The 21928-nt window shown below is 45.8% G+C and overlaps 2 long non-coding RNA genes across 2 annotated transcripts in view; both read left to right on the top strand.

Annotated features, from left to right (window-relative positions):
* Positions 1-14557: 14557 nt before the first annotated feature.
* The window catches only part of LOC125728583 (uncharacterized), a 79474-nt gene continuing 72103 nt past the window's right edge, over positions 14558-21928 (top strand). The window contains exons 1-4 of the long non-coding RNA XR_007389186.1: positions 14558-14602; positions 14729-14811; positions 16261-16661; positions 17198-17292. This is a non-coding gene — a long non-coding RNA (uncharacterized LOC125728583). The remainder of the gene's footprint in view (positions 14603-14728; positions 14812-16260; positions 16662-17197; positions 17293-21928) is intronic.
* Positions 20976-21928, top strand: part of LOC125728584 (uncharacterized) — a 44335-nt gene continuing 43382 nt past the window's right edge. Inside the window, exon 1 of the long non-coding RNA XR_007389187.1 lies at positions 20976-21159. This is a non-coding gene — a long non-coding RNA (uncharacterized LOC125728584). The remainder of the gene's footprint in view (positions 21160-21928) is intronic.

Here is a 21928-nt window from a genome sequence, read left to right as displayed (position 1 = left end):
TCACATCTCTTGGACCAAGTTTTGAGTCCCTGCCCTGGTTCCTTGTGTGTGGAGTTTGCATGTTCCTCCCATGTTGTTGTGGAGTTTCTCTGGGTACTCTGTTCCCCCCCCCCCCCCCCCCCGTCATTCAGTCAGTCCATTTGATGGTTTATTTGACAGTAACTTGGTTTTGTACTCATTTGAGTATATATTTTATGCTTAACACATTGGGAAATTAATAGGGTGGTGTGTTTCTTTTTTTCTGACAATTTTTATTTTCGTATGAAATTTTCGTAATTTTGGCATGAATTGGAAGAGACCTAATGATTTTTTTGATAATGTTACCTTGCTATAACCGGAATAATGCTGTAAAAAATATTGTGCACATAATAAAACTGATCTGGTCACAAGAAGCTAGCGCCCATTACCTTATGAGATTCAAGATTTTGTAAGATTTCACATTATTGTGTGCCACCAAACTGGCATTTAGTTTAGCCCCTGCAGTTTTTGGTAGCGCCCCAGCTGCCCTACAAGGGCCTGAAACAAGGGATCCAATCTGGGGCTTTTGGCTGCTTCGCTCTCCTGGAACGTGACAAATGGCAAACTGGCTTAAGACTGGATGTGTTTGTCAGTGTGAAAGGCTACTTTTTCACTCTCCAAAGCCAAGCTGCACTTTAAGCATGATCCAGTGGCGATGAGTAGCCATTACTAACAGCTCTACATGTAGGGCAATGTCATATATATATATGCTTAAGCATTTTGATCAGAGCTGTGGCTCCATTGACCTGTTTGGGTCACAGAAAGGGCTTTTTCTGCTCTTGTTTGTGTCTCTCCCCTTCTGAAAAGCTGTTGTGTCGGGGTTTTACTTCACCCCCCCCCCCCCCCCATCCCCACAGAAGCAGCTTAGCACCCACAGTGGGTCTGAGAGGTGAGGGGTTCAGTCCCCAATTGGTAGTGCACTCTGAAGCTTCTTGCTATTGCCCCAGGGCAGTGCACATTCCTGCCGGTCTGACAGAAAATTACTGTGGGGACCTGGAATGGCCCCCGCTCCCCCCACAGTCCCAGCACTTCGGCGCACTGACTTTGTGGCCTGGCGTCGACTTGTTTTGCAAAGCCTCGGCACACTCTGACGCCCTCTACTGGTTGAGACTCGCCGATGTAGTCTCCTACACAATGTATTGGTTTCAGCTCATCGCTGTAGTGTCACAGACTTGCGTATTTGTTACCTGCTCGGGCTAACTGACACCGCAATGCTGAATTCTGTCTGTGTTGATTCAGCCTCAGCAGTGCCTTATGTTTAATCAGACACACTCATCTAGCCTTAACATTAGTGTTTTGCTAATGCTCTCCACATTAGAGCTCCTGGCTCCAGCCTCCAAACTCTGTTTTCTGGGACATTGTCCGTGCCACTGTGTACGAGAGTGACCCTCTTGCTTCAATCTGTACCCTGAAAATCAGCAAACACTCTTATATACATCCCTGCCGCCTTCAGTCTCAAAACTGAGACTCCAAATATTTCCTCCGTATGAGCCAAGTTAGATATTCCAAGTGGCATTTGAACACGTATGTCTTACCTCTGTTGCATTTTGATTCCTTGAAACATTAAAATGTCCTAGTTTTGAGATTTTTTATTTTTTTATTTTCTCCATATGGTGGAGGAGAGCAAGAGGTGGGTTCTCTTTGATTGACCCCACCATCCGAACCAACCCCCAATCCCCCGGCCCTCTGTCCTGCACACCAGGGACATTAATCCCCCCCCCTCGATATGCATGTATGTAGCACCGCCTGGGGAGACGTGTGCTGCTGAGGCAGGCCGGTGTGCGATTTCGTCGCGCCTGGGTGAAAATTGCAGCCTCCGATGATGGGAATCTAATTCACGCAGCGTGCGAGGAAAACACCATGGTAATGTGTGCGCCTGCATGGTGGGGGGAATGGTGGGATCGGGGGGGGGGGGGGTAGCAGGCTGGGCGATATTCAGGGGGGCATCCTAATACACCAAATTGCTGATACACATGTAAGCAAATAGCCTCTCAAATGATCCCCTCTTCCCAGAACGGGCCCCACAATGATGCTCGTTATTTAAGATAGCAGTGGAAGCGTGTTTTCGCAGCTGCCCTAATGCACACTGAACACAGAAATACATGAACTGTCCCTGTCGCCAAAGGGCTTCATGACTTTTATTGTCTTGTTTGTTTAGACGAATTCAAACCTTTATCGAGATCTTTCATTTGGGAGCATGAAAAAAAGTGTTGTACCTTAATGAAGGGTCCTCCAGTTTTTTTTTTTTTTTTTTTTTTTTTTTTTTTGAAAACGTGATTTTATTTTATGGGGTGTGTGCTCTTCAGAATAACAGGTATTGCTTCATAAGGAACGGACGATGAAATCCATGCTTTCCATTACAATGCCTTCATCCTGGAAATAATTTTGCCCAGGAAAATGGTCACATTTGCACATTCATGCGCATTCATATTTAGACTGTCGTGATGAGCGTGGACCCAGCATCCCGGTTATGGGAAAAACACATTTTATGTTGCCTTGAAGCTGTCACCAGATACACTGCCAGCCCTTCGAGACAATTAGCGGTCCAGCCCTAGCAGCAGTGGGGTGGAGCAGAACACCAGCTGTTTACACGGTTCAGTCAGGGGAAGAAGTTTGCACACCCTCTGAACACATGGAGAGCGCAAATATCTGTCTCTTTTCAAATCACATTGCACTATGGCTTCATTTAGTGTGTGGTCCAAACCTTGTGCGTCTGGGAGGTTCAGTATTTCACATGACCGCAGAGGAAACCAATTGTTTACTATTTACACAAGACACTTTGTGGACCCACAATGGATAATTTTGCATATCTGAGCGAGACAAATGTGTTTTTTAATTTTATTTTTTTTTTAGTCCACGCTTTTCTTTCTGCGTAGGTCAGCCTTTGCTGGACAGTTTCAGCCTTGGACGTGTGCAGGCCTTGGGCTTAATTACGAATGGGGGCCCGTCGGTTTTCCTCAGGTAAAGAAAGAATAAAAGGAAGAAAAGGGCGGCAGCAAGGCAGCGTGGGGTTCAGTATTTTTTCACAAGGGGCTGGGAGAAGTTGTCAGGCGGAGTGTGTGAGCCGGCGAGATGATAATGTGGCATGACACTTCTGAAATGAGACACTGGTTGCCATGGCAAAGAGGCAGGAGGGACAGGCTCTCAAGAGGCCCAAATAAAACAAGCTGTAAATGATGTTTGATTAGAATTTAGATCATGTAACCGTTCGGGACAGGCCTTTTGTCAGCTGCTCGCAAGCCCAGGCTTTTGCAATTCTTCACAGGGCTGCCTGTGCCGGGGCTTATTCCATCTCGCTCTCTCCCTCTCTCTCGCTTCTTCTCCCATTTTTGTGGCTTACCTGTTTTTCCGAGTACCCTTAATCCTGTCCTCCGCATTCACATGTGAATAAGACAAATTTAGCAAACTGAGTTTAGGTGTAAATGAGCCTCTGGGCATGGCCGGTCCTGTAAAAAAGGTGGTTTCTTCTGGCCCCCTGTTGTCCCTGGTCAAGGTAGAGAGAGGTGTTTTATGGCGTAAAAAAAAAGAATAGCTCACATTTCCAGTCTCATCAATTACTTAGCACTTCATAATGCTACAGGGGCCTGCAGCATTGCCAACATGGCGTGCCACAGGAGTTCAATGGTACCTGGTGGTATATGGGATCTGGGGTTACATATGTTGGCATTGTCGAATTACAGATAGGCCTAGCTCATTGGTCAGCTGCCCCTTGCCGCGTATCATCGATTTGGATGCAGACAGTGAAGCACCAACCTGAATCCATAGAATTCTGCTTTAGAAGATCTGTACAGGAACTGAGTGCCACCCCCTTGACTTGGGGGGCTGTCTGAGACAATGCATGTTGAGTATGAGGAGTAGACTTGCTGTCCCCTTCCCCTGTGGGCCACGTGCCGCTGAATGTTTTACTAAGGGCTTAGCGATATAAGCAGTGAATTAGAGCTTGATTTGCCACAGCCCTCACATTTTCCCATGCGTTAGGCCCCCTTTTTTAAATTAAAACTTCTGTAAGTTATTTGCTGAGTGGCCCCAGCGTCCAGCACCTCCTCACCCCACCGTCTCTACTTGTGAAATATCCTATTAGCGCAGGAGCACGGGGGCTGCCTGTGGACTACTGTGTACACAAGCCCTGAGGGCAGGTGGGCTGTGGAGGGCCGGCTTCAGTCCCGGCATCCCCCTCCCTACCGCGCGGCTCCATGCTGGCTTCCAGCTGGGTTTAGACTCTCCTTCCAGCTCTACAACCCCGTCTTGTACCACTGTCAGACTTGTGTGGGGAAGGGAGCACAAGACATATTGTAGGGGGCGCCATATACTCCAAGACGCTTGCAGATCCTTACCACCCCCCTTTCCCCCAGGGAGCGCTTAGTAGTATGCCTCTCTGCTCCCCATGCCTCACTGCTCCCCCCTGGTGGACCCACCTGGGAATCTTAGCTCAGGCACTTAAAACGGCAAGCTAGAGAATCGTATTCTTTAGCAGCTTTACACGCCATGCATGCTATGTCAACTTCTAGGGCCGGATGAGGTCCCCCGAACCGTGGTGGCACAGGAGGAAACCGAGGCGGGGGGGGGGGGGAGGATGCAATCAGAGGCACGATGGCACCTCTCTGCATTCTTTAATTATAGTGCTCCCTAAAATGCCATGGCCCGCAGATGTCTCCCAACATCCTCAAACAGTGCCTTGTGGCTCCATCTCACTACCGTCTGCCTCTCAAGTAATGAACTGCTTACCAAGCCTGAACTAATCAAGTCTGACTGCTCTCTGTCATTGTCAATTACACAGCAGCCTTCCTCCCAAAAGGACCAATGGAGAACCATTCTATAGCTACAAATTGAAAAGTGATGTGTGTAAGGGCTGGAATCAGGTACAATTCCCAGCATACGGTGCCTTGGCGCTTCCCAGCCTTTAAAGCTCATGCGCCCTCCTACAAACTTCACAAACAAAGCTGGAGTGGGGAAATTCAGGATGCTTTTGCATCAGTTCGAGGTCTGTGTGTTCATATTCATTGAGCTTACCCTACCCCCCCCCCCCAGGGCTATGTCTCGGAGGTGGTGCAGGTAGATATGTGAAGATGGCGTGTGAACTCCGTGCGGGGAGTGTGTTCAGAGCCACCGCGTTGCACCTCAGTCATTTGACCGCCTTTTCTCGCGTGTTTGGCTAATCAATGGCAGACCTCATCAGCAATCACAACAGTGCGAAACGGTGTCCGTGGAGAGTGCTGGGAGACCGGGGCCGACCTCTCTAACTCGATCCGTAACCCGCAAATGCATATCTGCTCCCGACTCTGCCTCCTGACCATGGCCAAATCGTAAACATGGGGACCACGGGGGATACACAGTATCACTGATAATGGGTTTGCTATAAAATCAGAACTTGTGTCAATGATGTGACATTTCAACATTTCTGCAGGTCTGGCTTTAAGTAAACACAGCTGGCAGTTAATTGGTATAGCATTGTTCTGTGTGTAAAAAATATACTTTCCATCCATCCATTCATCTCCTAACCATTTTTTCTGGTCAGAGTTATGGGGCCCAAATAAAATATATATTTTAAATATGCTAGAAAAATTACATGAAACGCAAGCCTGAAGTTTGTTATCCAAATTGCTTTTGGAAATGAATATACAGTGCTGTTCATACTTCTGCTATGGACATGCACTTGCTTTCATAACATCTTTGCACTTAAGGAAAAGCATCATTTATCTGTCCTGGTTATAATTACAGAAAGGGGCACTTTTCCATGCCGACAAGGTTCTCCCTGTGTTTTGGTGGCGCCCGTCGGAGGGGCTGCGGCCGGTGTCTGAACGTAGCTGTCGCTCAGACACAAAGGCGTGCTGGGGGAAAAGATCTCGACGCACATCTCTTTTGTGCCCTCTGCCGCGTTTCCATGAGGAGGCGATTCCGGATGGGAATGTCGTGTGTGTACAGGCGAACGAGTGCCATGCTCTCCTCTCCCGTGAGACAATAGCGCGTGCCGTTCCATTGTCTCCCCTCTCAGAGCAGTCTGTCACTCTCCCCTACATGTCCCTGGGACTCAGGAAAAAAACGGGTCACTGTGTGGGGCCCACTCTGATAAGATTCTGGAGGTCTTGTTTACATTGAGGATTACGGGGGAATGTTCTGTGTACTATGTAGGTTTTAGTGTGTGCCTGTGTTTGCTTGCAAGCATGAACAGTATGTGTGATTATGTGTGCATTTTAAATATATATTTACTTTTTTTTTGTGCTGCATATTTATAAATAAATAGGAGGTTTAAACTTAGCTTATGTTGTTAGCAAATCCTTGAGTGAATGCCTGCTTGACTCCCAGCTAGCAGGCAGTGGACACCTATTCCGTTTACTTGAGATCTCAAGAGAATATAACACAATTCCTTTTTTGTGTGCTTCCAGCTATGTTATTTAAAGTAATTAACCTTAATTTGCCAAAAAAGGAAAGGAAATCTTTATTAGACCACTGCCTCTTAACTGGAGTTTCAGCAGTCTGAAGTCCATCTCCCTGTGCTCCTAATGGGGTCTCCATTTAATCAAAATTCATCCATCAGATTTCAATGTTGAATCATCTTTTAATTGGAAGTTACATCCTGGTTAATAGTTTTATAATTCGCAAGCTCTAATAGTTGCACCGCTGGGATCCGCTCCATTTTCCTTGGTTCTGCGGCTTCGCACTGGGTTCCATGCTGCGCTCCGCCTCCCCGGCCCCCACTCCGCCGGTCCACAGAGGACCTGACGCTGCCACTAATAGCAGACAGAAATGAGGTCAGGCTGTCAGACTGACAGGCATACAGGAGCGCCCAATGCCCAGAGTGATGTGCCCGTGTGCATCTCTGATGTGTACATCTGTTTGGCATACAGTGCAGCTGAAGTTCGGCTTCTACCTTAGACAGCACACGCAACTCCAAGGATATGTGGGCCGTTGCTATTGGTACTTTGGTAGGAGAAGAAAAAAACGCCAAATGTTACTCGTGCCTCCTATTTTTGTTTTCCCCTAAGTTTCTGAAGTTATAAACACTTCCTAAATACATAAAATGTACTTTCAGCTATGATGCGTGAGCTCTGATACGTGCTTTTCCATTGTTTGATTTTTTTTAACTCAGCCTTAAGAAATACAGTGAGTTTATATTAAAATGATTTTACTTATATTTTCTATAGTATTTTAATGTATATTTTAATATATAAAGCTTGTTTGCTAATTACTTGCTGTAGATTTCTTATAAGTCTATCTATATTCACATATTTTTAAAAATAAACTATTATATATAGTCAAGCAATGCCTAACGGTGGGGACACATTCTGAGAAATGTGTTGTTAGATTTTGTCATTGTGCGAACACCACAGGGAGTACTAACACAAACCTAGATACTGTAGCCTGCTACACACCTAGGCTACAGTAATATACATTTTTTACGAGTAGAAAGAGCACACTCTAAAATAACAATAAAACGTACAGTATTGTAAATACATAAACCATTAACTTAATTGCTTATTATCTTCATCAGTTGTTATGTATTTTACATAATTGTACGTGCTATACGTTGGGGCCATTCAAGGATTTGACCATTAGGGGGGCCCATTTTCCCCCCCCCCCCCCATGGTAAAGTTTGCTGAGCTGGGAGTACGATGCTATTTTGCAAGGGGGCTGAGCACCACCTGTGTTATATGTTTATACAGTAGGTTTTTTTGCACCAGGATCACCACAGACATGAGTGATGCGTTGCGGCTACAACATCACTAGGCGACAGGAATTCTTCAGCTCCATTATACTGTAATCTTGTGGGACCACCATCATATATGCGGTCTGTCGTTAACCAAAACATCGCTATGTGGCACATGACTGTAATAAGGCATTGCCGGAACTGAAATTTACATATAATACGTATGAAAATCTGAATTGAGAGTTTGTTTTTTTATTTTTAAATATGAAAAGGCAGCAGATGAATGTTTTGGCTATATTATCATACTGCTGAAGGAAAGAAATGCTGAGCTTAACCTGCCATGATTAGACCACTGTCTTGGCCCTGTGTGGGTGAAAAACTGTGCTGACATATTACAATTTTGGGCATGGCTTACCTAAATTAAGTTAAAAATCAGTAATTTAGTCTTAATGGAAAAAGGACAGTGTTGGGACACTCAGTGCCTTTGTGTTCTACCCAGTAATTCAGTAATTTCTACATTTTATTGATATCCGCAGAAACAATGGGTTTGTAACAGCTGCCAGAAACCGTAACTCAGGCAAGAGCACGTCGACTCCTAGTCCGATATACAAAGACTCTAATATCCCACCTTTTCTAATTTCTCATTTTTATGTAACCATCAGTCTCATATAAGGCGATGAAATGCATGCATTCACGAAAAGCAAGACCTGGGAATGAAAACAAAACCAGACCAACTGGCGTTTCGTGCGTGCACAATGGACCCGAATTTCATGGTCTCATTTTCACGGAATTTAACGCAGATGAAAAGTGCAATGGGCTTTTGTGTAACCGTCACACATATGGGCAGGAACAATGCAATATTGTAGTTCCCATTCCCCTAAATGTGCACGCAGTGGGCTTTCTGACTGCAGCCACGCTACCTTTGAGAGGCGAATCGGGTCGAATAAATTGCAGGCCATGGTGCATGGCTTCTCCAGTATGAACCTGTTAAAAATATTTCTGCTCATCTGTTCCTACAACTGTGTAAATATTTTCACATTAATACTTATTTGTACATATCTTCATTTCCTCCTTACATAGCTAATTCACTTTGTATGTTACTCGGTTAAAACTATACTATGCGTACCACTGTAGTCCAAATTAGCAGACACTTGTGCAAGATAAGGCATCAGTAAAACTCAACAAATTCTGTAATTATTCCATGCATGTATACGTGTATACATATACATATGTATATATACATGTATGTATGTAATGGACTTAGATGTGATGTTTGTTAGTTGTTAATCTATTCTGTTGTAGGTAAATAATGGGTACTGTACATAACAGCATGAAGGCAGGAGCCTGGACTGATTTGTCACTCCATGTTGTCTTTTTCTGATTTGATAAATGAGGGGAAGTGGCTGTAAATGTTTCTCCATATGGACCCATAAATGTTTTTAATACCTAACTGTTTATAGCAAATAATCACTGCATCTACATTTAGTTGGAAGTGACTTACAGTTTTTAGTCATTTATGCCGCTACATTTTTATGGGAACAATTCATGTTAAGTACCTTGTTCAAGGGTACTGTAGTCAAGTCTCTCATATTAGACTTTCTACTGGCAACCTTTGAGTTACGAGCTAATCTCCTTAACCAAATGTGCTTCTCGCATCTGCTTTGCCACCTAATGGGTATCACGCTAAAAGTACAGTAAATTTGACCTGAATACATTTGAGACCATGGTGTGATCATCTTCGTGTTTTTATTTTACAGTATGTGGAGTACTGCAGTTACTGACATGTGGTGGTAAATATCAGAGATGGGCTACATTGTACTTGCCATAAATATGTAACTCTGCATATGTATTGCATTCTGTTTTACACCATTCTTTGATCAGTCTTTATCTTGTTTTTTGAACTTTGACGGTTGGTAGTTAGCTATGAATGCAGTAATTGGGTCAAGAATATTGTGTGTTTATTGTTAATGTCTTTGTTTATAGAGTGTTATTTGTAGCCTGATGTGTTCAAGTATTGGGAAATCTGCATTTTAACAAACAACCACCCTAATTTGTGAATTTGCAGCCTTTTGTATTCTCGGCTAAAAGCTACATGCACTGTACTAAGTTCAGAACAAACCCAGCTCTTCACTCTTATTTCAGCTTATTTCGCTCCTCTGACAATAACAGGAAACAAACTGGCACCAATAGTTGCAGTCAGGTGCACATGGGGTCTCAAGCTGACACTGATTTTCATGTGACCAAAATAGCAAAAGTCCTGTCTGTACTTGTGCTGACAGGCGGTAACGAGCCAAAAATCCAAGCCCGCTGATGGTGCAAACTGCAAAGTGTGATCCTGAAAGCGGTGCCATGATGCCGCGTGCCAGTCCGTAGACAGCGGCGTGTTTGTGCATGTGGCAGCACTTTCAGACTGAGAGAGGCAGGAGCTTGGGGATCAGTGTGGTACCTTCCTCTCAGCAGTCTTTGCCAGTGAAGAAGTAGCGTACAATCACTTGCAGGCTAGTATCCTTGCTTACTAAACAGGAGTGCAATTGGTATGTGTTACAGGCTGAAGAATAGAGCTTACTTGCTCTGTCCGGTACACAAGATGCATCCTTTGTCTCTGTTCCTTCCCTGTTACACTTCCTGTGGCTCCCTGATCTGTTATCGATCGGTCAGGTCTGCCTGGTTCCGACTCAGCACCTGAAGTCCAAGGCTGGCATGTGCGTTCTGCCTGAGTTTGTTTGATTCCCTGTCTCTTAATTACTGTGACCGTGTAGGTGTGGGCCCGACCGGGTTGATTGAGGGTTGTTGCCGTGGTTAAACAGCAGTCAGTGTATTGGCTGCCGCATGATTCAGCCTTTGCCACGCAGTGTTTGGGGAAAAGCTGGTCGTATAAAAAAGACAGGAGAGACACATGATTTACTTTCTCCTTTTTTCCCCCCATGCATGTATGTCTTTTTCAGGCCCGGCAACATGGACGTCATTTTTCCCATTTGGAGGGGCATGTTTTCTGTGGGGCTTACCGGGGCCTGTCTCACTGCCTACCCCCCCCCCCCCCCCACCTCCCGGTCCTCCACCTTCCCCCTCCCCACCTCCTCTGCCTCCCCTCGTCGGTGAGGTTGCTGGGCCACACTCAGCTCCAGTGCTGTAGGGTAATCTTTCACACCAGGCAGAGGGAACCAGTGGAGGGTGGAAATGAGGTTTTCAGGCCCTCTCCCTCCCTTATCCCCCTCAGCCTTGCTTTTGTACCCGTTGCCCCTTTTAGGTTACACCCTAACGTGTTTGTAGCGTTCTCCTTCACCCCCCCCCCCACCCATTCTATTTTCATCTTGTTTCTTCAACTTAGTTTAACCGAAAAAATTAATACCGTAGACAGCTTCTTTCTGTCATTAGCTGGGAAAATTACACACAAATACACAACACCTTTTAATCTCTAATGTCATTTGTCTATTACATTCCCCCCCCCCTCCAATTTGGTGACCAATGCTTGCCCTCTAGGGGTTGAGATGGATTACTGCAGTGCTGTAGGTGCTTAGCCCAAGTACGGCGGCTGAAGCCTGGGCGTGGGGAGGCTCAGAGTGCTGTCTTCCCCTATTCCTCACCACACCTCATATAGTTGCATGCACATTGTAATAGTTCACATGCTGCATTACTTCCCAAAGTGATAATGAAAGCTATTCTGAAGAAGTTTCCACTTGACTGTTCCTCTTGAATGCCCTAGACAAAGTAGCTTGAATTTAGTATATTATTAGAGTGTATCTCCTGTGTTTGTTGTTTTCTTAAAACACTTTAATTTGCATGCTATTTTTGTTTTGTTGTTTTTGACGGCACCCTGAAGTGCAATGTGTTGTATTGTATGTGTCAGCAGAGGTCCTGTTTAGCAGATAATGTTGGCATTCTGCTGTTTAATCTTTATATTTTGGTGCATGGCCCCAGGTTTGATAGGGTGGAGCTACCTCATGACATGACACACCGACTCCCCTGCTATCTGTTTATCTTTTTTTCTTTTCTTTTTTTTACATTGCATGGATGAGACATGATGCGAGTAAAGCACACTTGCCCCTTCTCCTTAATCTCCCCCTGTCCCTTGTCTTCCACGCATCTCTCTCTATCCATTTATTCCCTTCACCGCTGCCTCCCTTTCTCCGTCCATCTTTCTCCAGCTGCCTCCCTTCCACCTCCCTCCATCTCCTACGCCTCTGAGAGCCGGTCGCGGCTGGCAGAGACAAAGTACTGACACTCGACTCAAGAATGACCGCCCCTGTCCTGCAGCCCCGCAGCCGGGCAGCTGGGGATCCATCACGGTAGCTGTGCCCCGCCCCTACCCCACCGCCCCAAGGAGAGCGGCAGTCCAGCGTCGAGGCCGAGACCAGAGGGGAGCCAAGAGAGCGACAGCTGCCGGCGGAACCGTGAACATGGACCGCAAACCCGCCGACCTGTGGGGAAGAGCGGTTGGGCTGCAGTAGGAGAAAAAACCAAGGGGGGAGGGAGCGAAGGAGACTGAGCGCGCCATCCGCCTGCTTGTCTGCAGGACGGAAGGGGGGGCATTAATCATTATTGGCGCACACCTCCGTCCCTGACGCACCCTGACGGCCCTTCCACCCCTGACATAAATCATAATTCCCCCACAATAGATCCCCTCTCCGCCATGCCTCGGAAAAGTGTGCTACTGTTATCGATTTTCCCTTTTTCTCCCGCTGCCTCCCCCGTCACCCAGCTGCCCCCCACCCCCACAACCTCTGCCAAATCATTATGAAACATAACTGATATGAAATTTATAGAATACTAAATAAACTTTACGAGGGCATGGCACTGAATTTTTTTCTCTGCTCCTGCCTTGATGCATGAGGAGCAAGGGGCAAAAAAATGAGAACTAATGATATAAAAATTACAAAGCGTGCTCAGTGCCATTATACTTCTATTGATTTGTTTTTGAACCGCACCTAGGCATATAAGAGTCGCTGGAGGAGATTATAAATGGCCCAGAAGAGGAGAGAATGGGCGAAAGGAGAGCAAAAGACGTGAGCAATTAGCCTGTATGTCATCCAGGGCTATTTGCCTGGTCTCCACCACCCCCCAACTCTTCCCCCAACCCACTGGCCTTGCTGCTGGCACGTGTATTATATGACCCTCGCTCACGCCAACTATGGTGTGGATGGGCTGTATTGACCTTTGAACTCAGACCCCTGGTTGACCCCCCCCCCCCCCCAGTAAAGGATTTAGCTGGAAGGTTGTCGCTTGTCACTGTGATTTCTCCTCACTCTTGTTCTTGCCATCGATGAATCCATAAAAGACCCAGACAAAGAGGATTGCTTTAAAACAGTTATGTGAAGGTTCCCTTTTCTATGGCCTTATGCGCACTTTAGCTGAATCTGTATTAATTATGCCTGATTTGGAACCTTTTTCGGCTTTTTGCCATTCAATGGAGGAGTATGTGACCTCTTTGCATGAATTTTATGTCATTGTGTATTGTAATAGTCAGAGCATCTAGTGTTTAACTGTACATCAAGCCATGGTAGATTCTTCTCCTGCTTCAGGAAATCCATATTATTTACTGCATTGAGGATTAACACTGGAAGTTCAAACATACACACCAGGCAGTTACCATGGAAATCATGCACCTGAGTGTTCACCTGGGAGGTCTAGGATGTTTTTTTTTAAGCTAAGGTTGAATGAGAATGTTTTTGGGAATAGATCCATGTGTGTTTTTGCGTTTGCTTGCATTTGTTGGCGTTTCCTCCGCCTCTCCTGCCGTCTCGGCACTGGTTCGCACTGTGTGGATAACTTGGGCACTTGACACGTGGCCGGGGCGGGCGTCTGTGGCCCGGCCAGGATTAGAGCCTGGCGGAGGGATATTAACATAAAGCGGAAGGGACAAGGGCGCTCCTGTCCAATTACTCTGCACCCTGTCACCGCCGTCCGGGCGCAAACAACAGAGGAGGAAAGGATTAATTGCCTTGGACTCTGCCCCCACTGCCGGCCCAATTATGGAAACATATTGGCTCCCAGCACTGCTGCATCCACTGCTGTGCTGGGATATTGTGTGAAATTTCTAACCGGTTTCAGAGGTCAGGACGGGGAAGGCTGGAACAGGAACCGCTGTGACACCAAGGGGTGGGGGTGTAGGGGCGACAGTGTGGGGGTGGTGGCGGTAGAGGCAAGCCACTTCAGTTTTCTGCTGGGTGTGTAAACCCTCTTTTTGCTCCACTGACAAAGGAGAAAAAAGAAATGGCTGTATTTCCATTGTATGTTTTTATAGCGAAAAGGGAATGATTATACAGGATAGTCTTCTTCTAACTCTGTTAAAGTGCCCATTAGTTTCAGCTGAAATTGTTTTTTTTTTTTGTTTTTTCTCGGAAGGAATGTTGTAGTGCAGCTTGTAGACTAGGGGCTGCCTTGACTCTCTCTTTCATTACATTGGTTTGTACTGCTTTGCACAGACACCTTAACCTTAAGACATGCCCAGTTTCAGCGAACATCCCATGCGTGGTTTTCCATTCTTACTCTTTGGTTTTTGCGTTGCTTAACTTTGTATTTAGTTTCTTGTATGGCCCCTTTGTCCAAATATTCAATTACTACCATTTTATATAGCCGGATATATTGCTGGAGCAATTAAGCCCTTTGCTTAAAGGAACTATTACAGGGAGTCTCCTGGCATTTGATCCAGCAAACTTCTTCTTATGAGGCATGGTCCTTGGACAACCTGGTGCTTACACTGCACCATGTGATCATAGCCTTTCAAATAATAAAAGACTCCTCTACCTGTAGTTGTAATTCATGGCTTATGCTCAGCTCATATTTCTACTGTTGTCAAATTGACAGTAGAGCACAAGTAGCGCAGCCACAAAGGAAATCCGTAATTATCAAATGTTACTCCCAATGTCTTTTCCTTACAGCATTCTCCGGACCGTCATTCAACATTTTGCGTCTCCTCTAAAACACAACAGCCTTGTGCAGGTTTCAGCCTTTAAATATTTCCATATGGAAACACAGTCACACATATCACTGCAAAGTGATAGCAAACCTTTTGTCACCTGAAGTCATAAAGTGTCTCAGTAACTCATTTGCTCTTCTTTTCTGCAGTGGTTTCACATCACCTGCCCCATGCAAGCTATTAAATACTGTCCTGAACATGAACATTGGGCAGCAGCAGCCAGCTAAGGAAGGTGATGGAAAACTTATAATATTATTCTTTATATAACTCAAGACTTCAGCAGAATCAGAGATTGATATGGTGCAAACAAGTATGACCTCGGCTCTGTTTCAACTCAGTTTGCCACCTCTGTCATAATTACAAGCAGTTTCAGATCACTTGTACCTTAAACTTGCACGATTGAGAGGGAGGCTGGGTAATGAAAATGAGAAAATAGTTAATCCCCCACCTTATAGAACTTTCTGGCGTTGTCTGGCCGACGTCTTGGCCCATTGGTACTGCATTCTCATTTTATAGTCCCATTGATTGGGTCCAGTGGGTAATGTTGGCGTCTCTTTACTGTACATACAATGTAGCACAATTACATTTCTGCACAAAGCAATTATAAATACAGTAGGATTAGACCAGAGGAATGTATTGTATAGGAGCTGCAGCGCTGAAGCACAGACCGCAGGAGCTGTGTTAGTAAAGCACCTTCTCCTCTGCCCCGGCCACAATGCATTTCTCTTTCTCTGTTGCTGTCGGCGAGGTCCTCTCTCTTTAATTGAGTTTCAGAAGCTCTGCTCAGTCTTTTATGGCACTTGGCCTCGCGTTTCGACTCTGGATCATCTCTGTTCTAATGGGCCTGAAATAGGGAATTACACAGAGGATCCTTGGGAAGCATGGCGTTCTCAGTCGAATCACTTCCTCGCCGGCCCTGCGTTCCAAAGAATATTTTAATTGCCAGCCAGGACCCAAGGAAGATTCCAGATGAACATCATAACTCAAGACGAGTCAGTGGTCATACGAAGTATTTTAATGCACACTAAGTCAAAATATTAGCAAGATAAATCTGTACAGGAAGCCATTACAAGCATGATCAATCCCCGAAATGAGCTTTCTCACCTTGAAGGACTTTTGCTACTTGGCCCCCCAATAGTAATTCAGTGTTGTACTTACAAACATGATGACTCCGGTGTTGTATTGAGATGAGGCTGCGAATGTCCATGCAGGTGGTCTTCATGCACAATGGAAATTGAATGTGAAACCTTGGTCTAAGCACTGCTTGACTGATGTATCAGATAAGAAGCTGTTTGAGTTTTGGAAATGAACTAATTACTCCACAGTGTGGTTCTCCAGTAAATTCAATCATGGCAAGCAGTCCAGCGTGTGGGCATTTTGATTGTAGTTCAGTCATTATATGTCCACAATACTACTGATATCAACCATTTATGTCCTTTGTGGTATATGCGTTCTAGGCAAAAAAAAAACATCATAAACTCAGCTTTTAGCTAGTGAAAGCCAACTGGTATTTTCTAATCAATTTAAGAAATGTGCTTTTCTGGGCTGGAGTTACTGATGTCCATGCACACAGAGAAGGCACACATAGCACATTGCATCCGGCAGGCTGACAAATGCAAACTTCATGAATTCTGAATTAAATTGCCACTTGATGAATCTCGAATGTGCTCCTCTGTTGCAGAGCAAGGGAAATTCAATAAAACTCCTCCGCCATACAAATAAAGCCATACATTCCCCTGGACCTGGGAGTGAAACCAATGTGAGGAAAAATGACTGCAGCACCGGGAACCGGCACAAAGGAAGCGAAGGAGGCTGAAGAAGGAGAGCGGGCGAGAGAGAGGAGACCGAAAGCCGGGCCTGTGTGTGTCTTATAAAACGGAAGGGACCATACTGCTCCAGTGCCTTGCCCATGTCTGCTTTGCGGTTGGAGCTCATCAGGCAGACAGGACAGACCGCAAGTAAATCAGCGCCTGGGTTCTAGGCCCGATTTCCCCTGGGGTCTCCAGCTTAGGCCGCTTTCAGATGGGAAATCCAAGGAACTCGGCGAATGTCCTGAGCGGCAGTGGTGTTGGAGGGAATTAGGTGAGCGTATATTTCCTTGTGCGTACAGGAAAACCTTTAGCACTAAAATGAAGATTTCAAATCACCTCTGTCCGTGTCTTTCAGTATTTATGCTGGAAGAAGAAAATACTTGTTAAATTAATACTGACCCAAAAATAAATATATGTAGGGAAATGCGGTTTTACTGCTCACTCATACGTTTTATTGGGTTATTTTGCCACTGCCTACCCATACTCGAAATGCAATACAAATTGGACAGGACAGCGGTTATACAGAGAACCTTCACACACTAAGGTGACTAAGCAGACTTCTCAGCCCCCCCAACCCCCTACCATGCATACTCTAATGTGAATAATGTTTCTTTGTAGTAATAAATGGAGTGCCATTTCCCACAATGGCAAAGTCAGGCCGGTATTGATTAACTCTCATCATCGACTCACTCTTGCTCTCGTGATTTATGATTGTCTGTTATTTTTACATTAGCTGTCAAATTCATCTTGTCTTGTAAGGCAAGGGTCGACCAATGCCAACAGTAAACATTTTTAACTGCTCTACAGCACAATGCTGACTGGCCAAACAACCTGGCTGTCCAGCTCCATTAGAACAGCGACCCCACAAAGAGCCTGTGAGATGCCCACCATTGTGGATGATGGTAAGTAGCAGAACTTCCAGTCGAGATCTGGGGCAATAGTACCAGGAGTGTTACTGCAAGGGTTATGGACCTGGGTGACCCCCCATGTACAGTGTGTTCTGCGTTGTACTCTAGCCAGCTATGAGTGTAAACCTTCCAGGCTCAGAGCTCTTCATTTTGAACTTTTCTATCAGGACTTAAAGCCATTGATGACTGGCCAACATTCTGTACCTCAGTGACATGTCGGCATTACTTAAAATATTCCAATCTTGCAGGCTTTTCCGTAGGAAATGTTGTGATCAGATCCTGGGTATTTAAGGAGATCCTCTTTCATCTGTTTAAATTGATAGTTTTGCTGACGTTTTGTGCCTCCTGAACTGGTAATTTTGCTTATTTAGTGGATGTAAACATACATAGGGAAATCCGAAGTGTTTTTTTTTTCATTTCATAAGATACCTTATAACACAATCTTCCTTCTTTAGTTTTTTATTTGAATGCCACATTACACAGAGGTTTTTAGAACTAAGGCCGAGGATACTGTAAAAACGAGTGGGTCCCAGCTTGTTGTGCTCAGCTGCTGAAGACAAAAAAAATCAATTAAATATACTGAATGTTTCAAATGCAGTTGTTTACAGTTGTTTACATGTAATGTAATTTTGTTCATGCACGGCTGATACACTGCCATGGTTAATTTGGGTCTGCGATGCGTGATTTTTCCAAAAGGTCTATGCAAATGTTCTTAGAGCTCCACCACAAGCAGACATCTTTAATGGCAACACATTTACAGCCGTAAGATAAGAATACAGCTCTCAATTTCAGCACATCAATTTCTCTCTATTAAGCAGTAAGATGGGAAAATCTGATTCCCTGGCAATTTTGGCAGATTTTGCACATTAATATAATTTAAATAATTTCCTTCCCTACAGTAGCATGGAACTGAGAGAGTATAAAAAGAAAGCGAGTGAGTAGAAAAGGAAAATTTTTTTAAATGACAGCCAGAAAGACACTTACAGGGCAGGTATCCATGCCTGTCTGTCTGTTTATGAATCAGGATTTCACAATACAATTGGACACCGTTGCTAGTCTGCGATCAGCTATCATTTTAAACACAGTGTCCGGTGATGTCAATTTGGAAGGCTGCTATTTCCCCCCCCCTCCCAGACCAGATCCTGGAGATGTCAAGGTACATGGCAGTGACGGTAACTTCTTTTCTTCTGGGCTCTTTGCCCGGGGAGCTTGAAGAGATAATAACAGGCGTGAGTGAGAGGTGTCCTATAGAAGAGGGGCCTTTTAATGGTAGTTGGTGCTAGTGGTGGTGGTGGGGGGGGGTGTCCTGTATAACCCTTGCTCCAGGTTCATTGAGATTCCGTTAGGGCAGTGGAAGTTGGCGAGATCATGCCCCCTCCCCCCACTGGTTTGGCTGACACTTGTGCAGGATTGTAATTTTTTTTTTCTTTCCTTTTCTGACATTTTGCTCAGATGTGTGAGCCAGATAGTGTTGGAATCTTTCTCAGGACTTAAAGGGTATCGACGACTTCCGATTTGAGCCGATCCCCTTCTAATCATCAAACGTGGTGGTGAAATGGCTCCAGCGTCCTGAAAGTGTCCCGGCTGGTCATTCTGCGACTGCGGTTGTTTACTTTCCCCCCTCGAGCCAATGTGGAAGCTGCAGCAATGGATGCCGTGAAGTTTTTTTTTCCCTTTTCTTAATCTCGACAAACTGGCCGTGGGTGGTTTTCTCCAGCACATCCTCCAGGTGAGGGCACCCCATTCAGGAAATCGCAGCGTGGTAGTAGAGACGCTGAAAAATGAGGTCCCATCTTTGTAATTCAGTTGTGAGCTGATAGCATCACGCCGCAGCGAACTATCAGGCAGGTATTACCACCCGCAGACTGTAATCGTTAATGAAGCCAGTATTGAGTTTATAAGGCGCTAAATGATGCAGCCCACTCGAGATAAACACATCCTAAATAAACGATTTGAGTGGTAATTGCACTCTGCCAGGCTCCGTTAATAGAGTCAACTCCTCTGATGAAAGGGTTAACTTCTTTCCGAAGGATCCTCTCACTGGCTCATTGCACTCTCATTTCTACTGAGATCTCGGCATTCCCTTGGTTATCTGTGCACTTAAAAAGAAAACCTAATTAGACAAAAAAAGGCTTCTTTTTTCCTAATTAGGTCCTTAACATAATTAGCAGGTAATGTTAATAACCCTCTTTTAAAATCTATTAAAAAGCTGTTTGGAAGTAAGTGGTTGAGGGAGGATGTCCTGTGGGTGGTGGGGCCCCTCGGAGGGCCAGAGTATCGGAGAGAGCGGCATGCTGGGACATTGGCTCATCAGGACTGGAGTGCCTCTGCATTACCATCCTTTCCCCACAGGAGAGCCTGATGACATGCACCACGTATTAATATGACTGCTGTCGACAGCAGCAGCAGCTTTCTCTATGTCTGGTTGTTAAAAACCCATCTCTTTCCGCTGCCCGTGGTCCATGTGCCTTCAGAGACGCGGACTGGAAAACTATAGGTGTTTGGGGAGGGCTGTGCAGGCGGCGGGGTGGGGCGGGGTGGGGTGGTGGTGTAGCCACCATTTGGGTCCAGCAGTGTTTGCTGTCAGTGTTGTTTGTGTTGGGGTGGGGCTAAAATCCACCAGGGGGCATTGTGCGTTCAGTAATGTTCTCAGAAAATTACCATAGAGGGTTCTGGGACTAGCATTATCACCACAGTTTGAGTGATATATTCATACCAGTTCGGAGGTGCTCCGGGTTCTAGTGCACAGTCTGTGAGCTTTGCTGAGGAGGATGAGGGTGAGGAAGAAACCGCCGCCGACCAGAAGAGCCCAATACTCGTCTTTAATTAAGTATCTGAAACATCAATTTAAATGTAAATATCTGTGGTGCCTCTCCACTCATGCATGAACTGGAGGGCTGCCCTGCTGCATCTCTCTTTTCCAAGTCCCTGCTCACTTACGCTGACATCTGCTCACAACTGCTGGGCCCCAGGCTGTCCCATCTCAGACACACAGCCATGCGCGCGCACACACGCACACACACACACACACACACAAACACCATTATACACAACCCACTGTCTACATTACCTTTTGTTGTTCCCCTCCTGACGGCCTGAAATCAGTTCTTATTCAGCAATATTTCGTGTTTGTGAATTCTAGACGCAGACATGTTTTCTGTGCAGCAAAAATAAGGGTTACAGTGTTCTCAAAACTGCATATATATGTACAACTGTTTATTTTCTTTTTTGGTTATGTGTATGGATCTATTTATTTATGCATCTTGTTTATGTGTAAGGTACAAGCCTAAAACTAGCTGCAGTCAAACCTCATCACTGTTTATTTCTGATTTTTAACCCGCCGGAACAATTGGTTGGTTCATATTTGCCGCACGGTGTCTGTGCGGTGTATGCATGTCTGTGTAACGTTTAACCACAGAGCCTCTTTTCTGCTTGAGCCCACACTGCTTTATGATTAGGACGTGACCACCGTGGACTCATCACTCAGCTCACGGGGCTTTCGCTCACTGGGGACTGTGATTCCTGCTCACTACATCCTCGCTGTCTCCTCAGCTCAGACGGCCGCCGCTTCCGCTTGGCAAACACAGCGACACGCCGGCTGAATTTCCGCGCCCGCTTTGTGAATTACAGACTCGAGCGCTGGCGCAGAGTAACCCGCTCTGTCCGCTAAACGGGTTTGTTTGGCAGGCTCTCCACGGCTCGCACTATCCTGCGTGCCAGACCTCCTTACCTCCATCGCCGTGACGTCTTGGCTCGGGCTGGCGTGAGGCCGTGAGGCGGAACGGCGCGGGCAGCCTCGGCGGCAGTCCCCTGCCGCGAGTACCGCTCGGTGCTGTTCCACAAGCTCGAGTGCGAACCCGCGTAAGTACCCTGCAGTTTTGTTTTTTTTTTTTTTTTTTTAACACCACCGTCATCCCATGCTCTCGTGCCCCACCCCTGAGCTGGTGTGGAGATGTCCACTTGGTTTGCCAGGGCGTGGGGGCGTGGGGGAGTAAGGCGATCGAGCAGGCCAGGCACGCCTCGCTGGAGCGTGATGGCAGGTCTCCACCTTCCCTGGCTGTTAGGCGATCAGGACACATCTCATAAAGGCACATCAGGAGGCGGGATGATTTAATGGGGGACGATGTGGGGAGCAGATCTCAGTTACAGCCCCCCGAGGAGCCCCAGCCTCTTATCCATATTACCCCACCCTAATGACCGGAGAGTGGCTTGGTAGGTACCACACACTGTTCCGCTATATAGCTCCCTTTACCCACAGTGCAGCAAATTAAATGGCTAATATTCAGTCATTTGTATGAAAGGAGGTAAAAAAAAAAAAAAAAAAAAGAAAGAAAGAAAACGCTGAGCCTCACAACCTCCTTGTGGGTTCATCATTTTTTTTTTAGATTGTGCTAATCTAGATCATTATATTAAATGGTGACAGTCTTGTAATGCCTTAAGAAAATCTTAGCGAAGCACTTAAGGCTGCGTGGCCCAGTGCAGGGCTGAATTGCTCTGTACTCTCTCACCACCCTTCTAGCCCAAACCAGAGTAACCGGAGTGACGTTTGCATTCCGTTTGACTGCTCAGCCACTGTTCGGACACTCCTTTACTTTTGTAATTGATTGCTCTGCAGCCCTTGTGACTGACG

The sequence above is a fragment of the Brienomyrus brachyistius genome, unplaced genomic scaffold (assembly GCF_023856365.1).
Source record: "Brienomyrus brachyistius isolate T26 unplaced genomic scaffold, BBRACH_0.4 scaffold337, whole genome shotgun sequence".
In the NCBI taxonomy this organism is placed as follows: Eukaryota; Metazoa; Chordata; class Actinopteri; order Osteoglossiformes; family Mormyridae; genus Brienomyrus; species Brienomyrus brachyistius.
The sequence above is the reverse complement of the archived record's forward strand: the minus strand, read 5'-3'. Positions and strand labels throughout refer to the sequence as shown.